Source organism: Anabas testudineus, chromosome 6 (genome assembly GCF_900324465.2).
Source record: "Anabas testudineus chromosome 6, fAnaTes1.2, whole genome shotgun sequence".
Classification (NCBI taxonomy): domain Eukaryota; kingdom Metazoa; phylum Chordata; class Actinopteri; order Anabantiformes; family Anabantidae; genus Anabas; species Anabas testudineus.
Genome location: NC_046615.1, coordinates 21523662 through 21537340, shown reverse-complemented (window position 1 = coordinate 21537340; position 13679 = coordinate 21523662).

Sequence of the window (13679 nt, the reverse complement as noted above, 5' to 3'; positions counted from 1 at the left end):
AACAGTAGGTGAAACAGCACCTATGGAAAATGGGATCTGTCAGCAGGGACGGGTTAAGATCCCTCCTCTCAGACTGAAACGACTTCAGACGAGGCTGAAATCTGGTTTTTGAAATTTGGTGTTTTTTGTGTAGCTTTGTTTTTTATGTGATTTCTTTGTGTCTATTTTTAATCCCATCTCTAGTTCTGGCCCGCTTTTAATTATTTGTGGTCATTTTGTGTGTCTTTTGGGTATTTTTTGTGTCTTTATTGCCATTTTGCAACTTTTAACTGAGCTCTGTGACTTCAAACAGGAAATATTAATACAGAAGCTCTGGCCTGGGGCCCCTCAGCTCTTTTACACCTGGACCAGTGCCAAGTAGGCCCATTCAGCCATCCATCTAAATGGAGACTACACTATAAGCTAGGGGATCAGAAGCTAAGAGTTACAAGCTGAAGAATGAAGTAGTAGTAGTATTTTTTAAGGTTTATCTCAAAGCAATACTCACATGTGATTTGTGTGTTTGAAAACGACTGGGCAGTGAAGGTAACCAGGCCACTACGCCGTTTCTTCATCCCATCGTCATGCGTTTCATAAATCTTGGAGTAAACTTTTTCTTACTATTATTTTCTTACTATGTTTTTCTTAGAGTGCTGAAGTCTCACATTAGTTTCAGCCAGTTACATTTACTTAGGAATTTTCATCCGTGAGTAGCTCTTGCTTTTCCTGTTTTCTCGGTGCTTTCACCATATGAAAACAAATTGCAGGACTGTTTTCCAGACAGCATGTGATTCTTGCTTATTGTATTTTTAACAACATAAGCATTGTGAAGATATGGTAAATTAACTCTTTGTGTACTGCACAAACAAGGCTTTTGATTCATGTGAATATTTTTTTACAAATTTAGTTCATTCACTGAACATTTAAAACTTAGCAATTATGCATAGTGAACAGCGTGGATGTTCCAAAGTGGAACACAGGGATATCTATTCCTGAATATGGTTTCATATAAAGAGTGACAGTGTAAAGGAATAAAAGGAGGATCTTATAATGAAAGAAGACAGACTTTCATTTTTTCAGAAGTGAAGTGAGAACACATGTTTGTCTGTCTGTGGCCTCGTTCCCAGGCCATGGTTTAGTTGTTTTTATAACCACGGAGAAAAGTGTTTCTTCGCTGCAGCGCAGTTCAAACATCTGTTTACAGTAAGATTAGTGTGAGTCAGATTTGACTTTGTGTTTTATGAGACCATAAAGCGAGGCAAATACTTTGGAAATGACACCATTAATGCCCTCATTCATTTATATTAACACTCTATACTCATTTTTCCTCTGCATGTTCAAACCAAGTTTTTAAAAAGCTCAGTTTCAGGTCACACACGACAACCTAAAATGGAGCTGCACAAAATGCACACACTTCACATGGGAAACCCTTTATGCAACTCTTTGTGGAGCTTCTTGTGTGCCAACAATATATCATCACAGATATTTTCTCCACAAGATACAACCGTTTGACTGACTTTACAGCTTTAGCTGAATGCTCACGGGAAGACGGTCAAGAAAAATCAATAAATAAAAAAAATCAATAAATAAAGACCTCACTCTGACTTTGGAAACGTTGTTGGCTATTTTAACTGTGTCGCACCAGAGAATTGTTTTAAAGTTTATTTTTTGGCATTTTAGAGAGACGGTGTGTGATATGCATCAAAGGCCCCCAGCTGGAGACTAACCAGGCATAAGAACAGCAGACTGTCGTACATATTTTAACGGCTTGAATTTTAGCCATTGATGTATTCACCATATTTTTTTATCATCAGTTTATCCGTCACACAATCAGATTTTGACAAGACTTAACTGAAGGACATACCTCTTTACTGTAGGCCGGTAGTTTTGAAACTAACTGGCTCGGAGCAAGCTTAGAGCTAATTAGCACTGACAAGTAGATATGCTGAACTGAGAGGGTGACAGTCATTTTCATTGTATCTGTTAGACATCAGCAATGTGAGCACGTCAGGTGCGGATGTTAGCTGTTAGCCTACCGTGAGTCACAGACCCATTAATACGCCAGTCGACTGACAGCAGTTTCCTCCTCATGGATTTAGTAATTTATCTGTCACTTTACAGAGAAACAAACAATTCAGGCATCAAAGCTTTTAAAACCATCAAACCATGTGCCATGAGTTGCAAATTAGATAGTTGTTAACTTCAGGTTGTTCTCTGAAGTTTAGCTGATGGGAGAGCTTCGTGTTTGTAGATTTATAATACTCTAGCCTTGAGCAACAACTTCAACTTTTTCCTGTTCACATGACTTATGAATAGCAAGTACAGTATGACCAGGCCTGAAGTACTGTGAGGTGCAGAAACAAGTAGCAGCTGTAAAGTGCCGAGTGTTGTCAGAGCTCCTAAATTAATTTAAAGTGAAAATCTGGTCAGAAAAAATTATGATTTAATGTAGTGTAATGATCTGTGACTAATTTGAATACTTAAATTCTTATTGTAAGTGTTTTGTTTTGTCCAGAAGCTACATCTTTCTAAGATATGTTCAACTTGTCAGAAGGTTCATTATAGTAAGATGGATGACTCATGCAGCTCGTAAATTTTTAATTGTTGATGCAGCACAGCCACTTTATTACTGTATTGTGAGGTCTAGACCTATGGCCTTCAACCAAAAGACCTAAATCTGCTAAGGAACACACTCAGGAAGCTTTGAAAGGGTCTGAAAATGTCAATATTTCCCACTACCATCATTTCCTTACAGACTGGAAACAGTTTGTTGGGCCTGTTTTGGCAACGTTTCCTAGGTGAAGGTGCAATTCTCCAACATCAGGGTGACAGAGATCCAACAGCTCCATATACAGAACGCACCCATTAGTCGAACGTTGTTTATTGTCTCCAGTAAATCCCTGCAGCTCCTTAATCAAAAGAAAACTATCAGGCACTCCGCAGACTAAACTGTATCAAAGTTTGGATCCAATTCTCTGTTTTCACCGACACATTGTAAATTATCACAAGTCGTTCTCCAGGATTTACTTAATGCGTTAATTCATTTCTGTGCATGACAAGTTTTATTCTTTTTAGATTTATTGCCCCTTCCAAGCCTGTGTAAAGTCTCTGTTTAGAGTACCTGCATGTGACCTGAGACTCAAATCCAGGTGAAGCAGGCTGAAGCATGTATATATTTGAAGGCTGATTTTAAGACTTTATTTGTTTTTAAACCGCTGCAGGCGCCAGCTTACTTCTCTGATCTCCTAATCCCGTTTCCTACACCCAGACCCCTTCAGATCCTCCGATCAGTTCCTCACTCACAGTCTAAATCTCAAGGTGGTGGAGCCTTTTCCATTGCTGCTTTAGACTACAGAACAGTTTACCCCTCAGTGTCAGATCTTCCCCTTGTGTTGCCACTTTAATTTAGTTTGTTAGTTTGGTTTGTTGTACTGGGACAGGGCCATGTTTATCACAGTGTAGCGTCCCCTCGTCTTTTAACCACAGCCTGTAAACATCTGTGAACTGAGGAAACCAGTTCCTGGAGTTTTGGGCAGATATAGGATTCTACGGAGCTGCTCAGTCCGGGGTCAACTCTGTCATATTTTGCATTCTGCATAAACACAACTCATTGTCTGCACTGACTGTGTTTATATGGAATGAGGAAGTTTACAAGGAGACCCGCATCTGATGAAATGCAGTCTTTCAAAATGTGGCACTTGGCACCAACATATTTTTAATCTTCTGCTTTTGATGTTGCTCAATGATGATTCTTCATTCCTCACCCTCCTGAGTCATGTGGTCTGTGAGAAGATCGCTGTGATATGAACAAGGCACGGATCTGCTCTCTTTTTATTGCTTTTCACCCTCATAGAGTTTGATTAAATCAGCATGTTAGCAAATGAATAATCAACACTGTCTGTGTCCATTTTGGACTTGTTAAAAATAATAAAACTAATTGCTAACATCTTAATGATTAATAAACCAAATTTTAAGATGCAGACAGAAAAAATAATGGTTCGGCAGAATCACACTTGATGTCAACAGAGCTATTACTGTTGGGAACTTGATTAGTAATAATTTCTGAATGCAGGTTACACAACATTCATCTGCCAGTCTTTTTACACATAAACAGCAGAAGACATTCTTTTCCCTGGGTAGTTCCAATTCTTTATATATTATATTTTTGTAAGTAGAGAAATAGTAAGTTGTAATTTGTTGCATTAAATAGACCCCCATTCATCCATCATTAGTTAGTTGCTTTCATGCTGCACAAATAAAAAGCATCAGGACACTCACACGTTGGAATGGTGTTCAGACAACCGTCTAACTCAACATAATCTCAAACAGACTTTCTATTTGTTAACTGTGTTTTCTTCACAAGACTGTGTGAGAATGCAATAGAGTAAGGGCCACATGGATAAATGATGGAAACACAAATCTTCAGATGCATAAGAGAATAATTTTCATAAAAGATGGAAAACATTGGGTTTATTTGGGTTTTGTTTTTTTGTATGTGAATAAAGCAATGTGTCTTGTATTTAGTGGGAGATTAATGTCCGGTCTTTTAGGAACATTTTAAATGAGCAAGCGGTGACTCACATCTAATTGGGGACAGATCTACCAACAAAGAAGGACCGGGAGCAATTCCGATCTAGTGATATTTTGGAGTGATTACTATATGGGCTATAACAATATGGAGTCTTAGTGGGGCTGAGCAAGTCGTTTAGAAGATTAAATGATCAGTTCACCACCAATAGAGTAGTGGAAAATGCGTTCTAGTGCTCTAACCAATAAAATGTTTTCTTTCCAGAAACAACATCCTTCATAATCAGAAATCATCTGCTGTCTGAGGTGATTTTCAATTGACTGTCGGTGTATTTTATTGGTGTGGAGCTGTGTAAAAGGATCAGTCACAGAAGGTTTAGTTGTATTTGCAGAGCTTTAACATAAACCGCCCCCTGGCCTTCCACTGTCAGTGGGATTTGTTTAACTTCCAGCCTGGAAGCGAGTCCCACCCAGCTCCTGAACCTGCTATAAAAGTTGAGCACAAACACAAGCGCTTCCTGTGAGGAAAAAGCTGCCATGTGGGAGCTCAATTAAAGTGGTACAGGATGGGGTGATGTCATCATCAAAATAGTCAGCCGCTTTATACCCAGCACATGGGCAAAAAAAAAAAAAAAAGCTTTTTGATGTGGTTTATGTGCTTGTGTGGCTTCACTTGTTTTGCTGCAGCTGTTTCTTCATTCCTCTTTCCTGTGCTTTTCTGTTGACTTGCAGTGGCTTTCACTGTCTTGACACTGCAAAAACAACCTGCCAGCCAACTCTGGTCTTTCCCTGTGGATGGATGGACTGAGAGATGAGAGGTCGGAGTTCACTGTTGCACTGCTCCTGTGCCTGCAAGCATGCAGTTTCCAAAAGGATTTTCATGAAACATTTTCTTAAAACCAATTTGCACAGTTGAATGGTCAGTTTACAGTCAAAAGTCTTCAGGTAATTTCATACAATAATTGCATTTAAAGAAGCCACTAGTCTACTTCTACTCTGCAATTCTCAAGTTTCCTGTAAGTAACCTATGATAAAATCCTCATCTGGCGTGTTTGTTATCTGCATTTTCAATCTTTCTTTTACATATTTTAAACGGTTTCCTCTTTCTCTATTTCCTTCTTCCTTCCAAATGAAGATTTGCAGCCATGCTGACAACAGCTGTGTTAAAGTGGAGAGATCCAGCAGAGTGAATTTAAACTACAACTGTACACATCTGGCTTTTACCCAGCATGTGTATTTATGTATTGAGTGTTTTTAAAGGTAAATTTTGTTGTTGTTGTTTTAAAAATCTGAACTAGACCAGGCGTACTTTTACATCATCCATGAAGGACTTCTTTTTTGTATCAGTAACACAGATTCACAGAGAAATACGTAAACTAGTACTTTTACTTTTTATCTTGTATTTAAAAGTAGAAGTACATTGAGTTAGTACAGAAATGTGTACTCTAATTTGAATAAACTATTTGAAATATTTCCTACTTTGCTTTCTTAGCTAATTATTTTTATTTTAATTTTTATTTATTTTTATTGAGTATTGGGTTTGTGTACTTCTACTACCTCTAGTGTTTTTCTACTTTTTACCGAATCTTTACTTGAATAAACATTTAGAATAAAAGCACAAACAGCGCCATGCTAACGCTAACATGGCTGCTAATCAGCTGGTGTTTACTAGTGAAGCAACAGGTGAAGGTACTATATTTAATTAAAGAACTACTAATTGATTTCACGGAGAGGTCATGAAATAACACGACTTTTGAAGTTCAGCCAAAAAATTAAATAAATAAAATAAGAAACTGTTTGACAAACTTTAGCAGCGTCATAAAAACTATGCTAAGAGTTAGCTAGCGTTAGTGAAGCTAGCTTGTTTGTGTTGCTAATGACAGTAACGTTAATTGTGTTGTTAGCAAACAGCTACGACCGGCGGAGATATCTGGTGCCCTGGGAGGTGATAAGACATGGATATAAACCACTATCCATAAAGGTAAGAATATTAACATCTATCTAAAGCCTAATTGGTGACTAACCAGGGCTAAATGCCCGCTGTGTCTATTGACTGGCACTGTAGTGGTTGATGTTAGCTAACGTTAGCTGTCAGCTGTTAATTAGTCCTGGCTCGTCTGCACAGATAAGCTGCTGTTTTATTACCTAGAACCCACAAACAGGCACACAAACCCACAAACAGGCACAATCTGTGGACAAACATCCTGCTGGGACTCTGAGCTGCAGTTTCCAAACACTAGTCGACCTGTAGATTGTGGGTGAGTTGTATTGGGGCTGTAGTATTACCCCATGCCTGAGCACAAGTTTGGGTTGCACTTGATTCAGAGCTGCATCGTATGTGAGTAATGATCACTTTTAATTACAAACCAATGCAGGAAATGTATAATCTTTATGCATGAAAGTGACTTGTGTGCAGTGTTTAAATCACTCTGAAGACTTAATTACAATAAGAAACAAGCTTTGCAGAAGTCTTTATGTAAACTGATTTGTCATGCTGGTAGTTTCTGGTCTGCACAACTGCCCTGAAGTCCTTGGTAGTCTGAGTAATTTATGTGTAGTCGACTCATAATTTATGTTAAACTTGTCAAACCCTATGATTATGCAGTCTGTGGTCTCTAAGCTGCATTGTTCCCCACTTAGCTCTCTGTGTGTGTGTGTGTGTGTGTGTGTGTGTGTGTGTAGCACCCATCCATCCAACAGTCTATCCATCTATATCCAGCAGGTTTAAGTACAGAGATAAATTTGGGTTTTACTTGTGACGTTTACCCTAATTGATTGTTTTGGATTTTATCATAATTCCTAGTCTTCAAATAATCCTGTAGTTTATTCATTCTATGGTATTTGATGTATTACTCCAATATGTGAAGGTCCGACAAGTGTAAAAATATGTTAACATAACTCTTGCAGTATTCTACATTATACCTTGTTTTTAAAATTCAAAAAACTATTAATCCCAGAGGGATATTGTTTTGCCTTGTTACAGTTTCTCTCAACTCAGACAAAAAGAAAGGGAACCGCAACCAGAAAGGATCCACACAAACAGAAATACAGGATAACGAACGTCACATACATACAGAAAACCCAGTATATATTTAGAAGAACAACACTTAACACTTAATGTTGATCAGTTCCAGGCTGAACGTGCTCCTCTGTCCAGCCAGCACACCGTGTAGTAGGTGGGAGGGATGGTCCAGGATTGAGAGGAGTTTGGAAAACATCCTCCTCTCAGCTTCGACATGTAGAGGGTCCAGCTTCACGCCCACAACAGAGCCAGCCGCCTGATTATGAGCTGTCTTTTGTGGTTTCTTGTAAATACTAGCTTAAACTAGCTTCTTTTTGAGGTACTTTAACTGCCCCTCAAAAGGAGCAGCTGTCCTCAGCAGTTTAAATGGGACAGGCAAGGAAGGCTTTGTGTTACCTGTAGTCTGGCCCCTGGGTTTTTAAATGGTCTGAGAATCTGTTATGTTCTAGTAATTGTAGTCTGTCACCTGTGGTTTAAAATGGCCTGAGAACCCTTAATGTTGACTGTTGTCTGGCCCCTTTGGTTTAACATGGCAAGACAACCCATCAGGTTTGTTAACGTGAGGACATGCTATAGTCTAGTGTTAGCTTTTATGAATGTGTACTGGTTCCGATTGTTAAGAACAAGAAGGATGCTAAGAACTGCAGCAGATAGGCATGAGGCTGATCAGCTGCACCGTCAAGGTATGGGGAGAGTAGTGGAAGCTTTGGCTGAGAGGAGAGGTGACAATCAGGAAAAGACGAAAAGAAAGTTGCACTGTGCCAAGTAAGGAGCTGTGGTATTGCATGAGGAAGTCGGGAGTGTGAGACAAGTATGTGAGGGTGATACACGATATGTATGAGAACAGTGTGACAGCAGTGACTGGTATAAGGTGAAGTTGGGTTTATATCAAGGATTGTGTGTAACACGAGTCACAGGCTGGGGTTAATTCTAACCTGAAATCCTAAAATCATCTCTGAACCCCCAACAATAGAAGTACAGTAACACACAAACACAATCTGATGGATTTCCAGAAAGCATTCTGTAGTAAAGAGTTGATCACATTTATGTTACTGTCTTATTAATTGCTGCATCCATAGACAGATCCTCCTCTGTTTGTGCAGATGCCCTTCCTGTGCCTTGTTGGCCTTTGGGTGAAAACAAATCTGTCTGAATTTGGAGTGTGTTTCAGTTACGTTAAGAACAGTTTCATGTGATTCACTGAGACAGACTCTTGGGCACCACTCATATTCACTGACATTCCAGTGTGTGACATTTTTCAAACCCAGAGTCTTGAGACAGGAAAAAAAATCCCTTAGTCAGGGAGTGCTTGTCTAAGTGCTGATGTACACAAGGCCTCTTGAATAATATAACTAAGGAGTTAATGTGTGTAATCTTTATTACCTGTACCTGTTGTCACATATAGTAAGAGTTAAGAGAAGAAAATCTCATAATACAGCTCAGTCGATGATGGTTGTGATCTTTTTGCTCCAGTTTTGATCCCTGAGGTTTAAAGTGGCCTGAGAGTCCTTCATGTTGACATCAGTCTGAACCCCCATGGTTTGCATTTATGCAGGAACGGTCCATATACAGTACATTCATGTCTGTTTAATTCAAATGAATCTGCTCTGATCCTCTCTTAGCTGATGGGATGTCCTGTACTGTTGTTTTATTTGTAGTATGAATCCTTTCATTAATGTTATTGAACATTAATTTTAATTAATTTGTTTTTAGACAGTAGTGAAAAGTATCTGTTACAGTTTTCCATAGTTTTGACATGTGCTTAGATATTCAGATCAACAGCAAAACGGTACAAATTTATCATATTGCTATGATCTTAAGCAGAGAAAAGCAGCAAATCGTCCTATTTAAACTAGAAACAGAAAAAATATTTGGCCATAACGTTGTTCTTGACAGTAATAATATGATGGTGAATGCATGTGTTTAGAATTATCTCTATTTCTGTATAAATATTATGTAAAACAGATTTCCATGAATGGATTAAACAAATGAAAGAAATAAACAAAAATCCACATTAGCCTTGGGGGATTTTAGCCCATTCCTCTAAACAGAACAGCTTCACTCAGTGATGTATTGACTTATTTGTTTGAACTTTGTGAACTGATGAGGTTACTACTGAGACTTATATTCCTCTTTCTTCTTTCAAGAGGTGCTATAGAGTTACCAAATTCAAGTTTTCAACAAGGAAAAGCAAAAATCCTTCTTTAGAGCCAGTGTCTCCTCTGGGCTACTGCAGAAACATGGCGGCCTCCATGAAGAGGGACATGCTCCCTATGTGACCATAAGCTGAGCTACAATGATTCTTCCTTTCAGACACTAATGCAAACATGGTTATGAACACTGTATTCCATTTCTGCCGATAGATCCCTCCACATCTTATATGCTGTAGATTTAAATAAATCAGAACCTACCAAACTCTCACCCGATTGTGCAGCCAGTGATTGAAACACTTATCAGATCATGTAGAAATAGTAAATATGAGAACACAGTAGATCACAGATTTAAATAAACAAAACATTTTCAGATTTAAAAGGTGAGAGAGAAAACCTAGATTTGCAAACAAGCCTTCTGTTGGTGGTCTGTGCTCTTCTGGGTCGTGCAGCATCTTCAGTGATCTTTTTGCATTGCGGTATGAAGTGTACGACATACGGTCTGTTAGAGCTGAGCACCTAGGTGGCAAACTCCGCTTTAAAGAGGACGAGGTGAGGTGTCATGTTTGCTTTGTGACTTAAAAGCCCTTTTGCCTGGAAGGTCTCTGAGACACTTGAATGATGTATTGTCTGCCTTCTCAAAATGAGCTTGTCTGCCTTGTTTGCCATGCATCTCATCAATGTACTCAGGCATACTGGGGTCAAAGGTAACAGGCTGAGTAAATATAACAGTTGCTTTTCACCATAGAAGAAGACCACTGTTTGAAGCTTGCTGGGAAACTGGACATCAGGCCTATAGCCAACAGTGGCCTTAGCAAGTTTGCAGCATCCATGTCAGGTCAGGCTTGAATCATATTCATAAAATCTCCATAATAATAATAATAATAATAATAATAATAATAATAATAATAATAATAATAATAATAATAATAATAATAATGATGATGATGATATAGCAGTGAAAAATTACTTCTACCATGAATAATATTTTATTTCGTTTTCTTTAACAAACCAAAAAGTTTAAAAATAATAGCAAATTACAAAAAAGAGTAAAGGCTCACCCATTTGTGGTCACAAAACTTACATCGAATTGGAAATCAATAAAACTAATAACACTAAAATTGACCAGCTGTGTAGATATTTATGAACATAAAAATAAATAAATAAAAGGAGTGCTTTGGCAGCAGAATAGTTGCAGCACATGCTGTGTAACTTCAACATCCCCCTTTCTTCTCCCACGTACTAAAATGCATAAAAGGTATATTAAAAAAGAACTTTTAGTGGATAATGGCAAAACAGTGTTTGAAAACTTGTGCTCACTGTGTACAAACCACAATTAAAGTTGCAGAAATGTCATGTAAAAAGCCAAGTAGAGTATAGACAAAGTTCAGTGATACTTCATCTCCAGTTTGTGGGAGGCTGCTCTGAAGTTTAGGAGCAGTGTCAGCAGCAGCTGGATGAACTCCAGCTTCTGGCGTTGACCTCTGAGCGGTCAGCAGTCCCTGAGGGACTGTAGATGCTGCTGGTGGGAAAGAGATACAGGTGGATGAAAGAGGCTCCTGAGCAGACTGGCTTGTAAAATGGAAGAACAAAGTTAATTAAACACATCAGGTAACATTTGAACACTGACAATGTGGCAAAATTGAAATGATGTAGACCAAGAAATTTACGAGCGAAGAGCGAAATATATAAATAAAATAATTAAATAAAAGTAATTAATTAAAACTAGTAAAGAAAAGTAAAATGGGTAATTCTACAGGTCAAAGTTTGCTGGCTGACATTTAGATTGTGACTGCACATTACTCATTGACTCCTGTTTTTTGCCACCTGCTCATTATACATACAGTGTCACTGTCATAGCCACAGACTATGTAATTGTTAGTGAGGACAAATTCTCTACTTTGACATGATAACACTGTAATTATTGTGATTTATGTTCTCACTGTCACAAAATGCTGGTACCTTTGTTGATTTATCGATGTGAGTAATTCATCAAATTCCCAACTGCGGTGAATCCTAATGTTTTAGACCATCTGGTCTTTCCTGCAGCACCACCATTAGACCAAGTATCCAGTTAAACAAGAGAAGAATCTAAACCTACCTGGTAGATTGCCATTCCATTTACACATTTTTACTCTTGCTTTCACTTTGATTGGACTGACCACATTGTCAGGAAATGTAACTGCTTTTGATTCTGGTTGTGATAAAACGATTGGAGAAAGAAATGATTGGTTTAGGTGGAAATGAAGAGATAAAGTTGTCATATCAAGTGTGAATAAAAGTAAAACACTTTTTTGGAGAACCAGTGTAAAAACAGTTTAAATGAGTACATATGTGACAGTGATTGTAAAATTTGATTTAAACAAAACAAAATTCAATCGTAGCCTCTGTTTTGTAACACGTATCGCATCACCAGATTCTTACCCGTACACAGCCTTACCAGCCAGTAGCTGTATATTCATGAGGAGTGTTTGTTTACCAAATTCATGAATCCTTCAGCTTGTTTATCACTTCATCATTTTCTCACGGTACAAGGTGTGCAGTATCATTTAATCAGTGTTTTATTGATGTTCCCCTGTCAATCATTGGTACAATGTGAAACTAATCGCATTCTGCTGGTTTAGAGTACATGTTGTAATCCAATTTAAGTGCACTACTGATGTTTATAGTACCAGTACGTTTGGTCCTCAAAGTTTTGTCATAAGCCATTAAACTTGCACATGAATTAAACCTCCAGCTTATGTTTTCCCCTACTTTTAGTGACTCCGTAAGCAGGTTTCTGTGTTGAATTGCTCCTGGCTCACCATTAGACAGGCACATACTCAAAACCCACATAGCCTCCTACTGTATTTTAGACAAACACCCCCCAAGTTAATAAAAAGTAGATAAACTGCATGTCTTTATGTTTATTGTTTCTCACAAAATTACGCTATCTGTTACACTTTCATGTGCTGCAAGGCACAACCGCACATTTAATCTTATTTGTGTTATGTTCAAAACACAAATTAATTACTTAGAGAGAGCAGACAGTGAAACAGCATTTCAGTGCTTCACTCGTCTATCAGAGTTTCTATACAGTATCCTTTAAGTCCCATGTTTAGTTCTTTTACCTTATAGATACCTATATCTCCCAGACCTTGGCCATTTCATTCAGTGATAACAGTTAAAGAAAAACACCTCTCGCTAAACATAGACACAGACGTCTGATTTTCCTTTCCCTTTTCTATATAAGCTTTCACACGCTTTTTAGTGTTGCATCCCACTGAAGATAAACAAAAGCTGAAAGCCTGATGGTAGAGTGATGGAAAGGTCCTCCGGGCAGCATGTGTCTCAACAGCACTAGATACTGCAGGCCTGCATACCTGAACTCCTCTTGAGATAAAAGCAGATAAGAGCATGATTTGCATACTGCACACAGATACTGCATGTATTTATCATCAGCTCAGAATGACAAAGGCCACAAGGTCCACAGTTCCGATCTGACAATACAAGGACTAGCTACTGCCTGCAGTTACGGATTGAAAATCCAGTTAAAAGCACGTGTGACATGTAACAAACACTGCAATATTTGTCAACTGGTTCATCTTGAGGATGTGTACTCCAGAGGCCTGTGACATGATATCACTGTTATTCTGGTTAGTAGTTTTCTAGCAGTGTTGCTGCCAATGCTGGACATTGTCAGAGTTAAATCTGACTCCAGACATTCAACCACATATGTTTTTCAGATATGCTGAAAAATATACAGTATCTATAAGTGTTAAATTATGGATGGATGAAAGTATTGCAGTTCTCTGAGCCAAATCCAATTCCAAATCAGAAATAATTATTTGTAGTATTTATAATAAAAATTTTTTGAATTGAATTCAACGTTTTTATTTTATATAGGGTGCTCTAGAGGAAAAGCCTCCGATACTAAACAGTATTTATTCTTGTGACATTGAAAGCCCTCAGGTCAACAGCTCTTCACACTGCGTGAAAGGCACATCGTCACTGACAACTTG